Here is a 973-nt window from a genome sequence, read left to right on the forward strand (position 1 = left end):
TGTGTCTGCTTCGCACAGAGATACATTCCGGAGGAAGGCGGTGTCCACAATTTAACATATTATTCAGAGGCCAGGAACTGACAGTGCAGCATTCCCTGAGGGATGCACCGTCTCCTCGGTAAATCCCAGGATTCTTGTTCCTGACGGACTGCCGGTGCCCTGTTGAGAGGAAAGAACCTGTGAACAGACTGGAGACAGAATCCTGGAAAATCCCAGGAGGTGGTGACCTCTCATTAATCCAATCTGGGAAAAGGAGACTGGAATAAAGAAAAGGGAATTAATATCAAATTAATTATCTCCATGGAAAAAGGAGGACAATTAATTTAACCCTGGAGTAAATTATTCCTCGGTAAGCAAAATATTTTTACTGATGTCGCGCCTTTTACCGACTCCGGATGCCCGAAAGCACTTTTCAACCTCAGGACGTTCATTTCATTCCAGGTAGGGCAGCACGGTAGCACAGTGATTAGCACAAATGCTTCACAGCTCTAGGGTCCCAGGTTCGATTCCCGGCTGGGTCACTGTCTGTGTGGAGTCCGCACATCCTCCCCGTGTGTGCGTGGTTTACTCCGGGTGCTCTGGTTTCCTCCCACTGTCGAAAGGCGTGCAGGTTAGGTGGATTGGCCATGATAAATTGCCCTTAATGTCCAAAATTGCCCTTCGTGTTGGTTGAGTGGGGTTACTGGGTTATGGGGATAGGGTGGTGTGGGCTTGGTTAGAGTGCTCTTTCCAAGAGCCGGTGCAGACTCGATGGCCCGAATGGCCTCCTTCTGCACTGTAAATTCTATGATCTATGATTCCCACTGCAGTCGGTGTTGTGATGTCGGAGATATTATTAACACAGACGTCATTGGGAATGTTTAATTCTCCGACAGAAAGTGTTGTCATCCTAATGCTTGAGCAAAGGGATTTGAGAGCCTAGGTATTTTCCTGGCACTTTGACCTTGTTGCAAATAGTAACCAGAACATTCTG

This window comes from Scyliorhinus canicula, unplaced genomic scaffold, assembly GCF_902713615.1.
Source record: "Scyliorhinus canicula unplaced genomic scaffold, sScyCan1.1, whole genome shotgun sequence".
Lineage (NCBI taxonomy): Eukaryota > Metazoa > Chordata > Chondrichthyes > Carcharhiniformes > Scyliorhinidae > Scyliorhinus > Scyliorhinus canicula.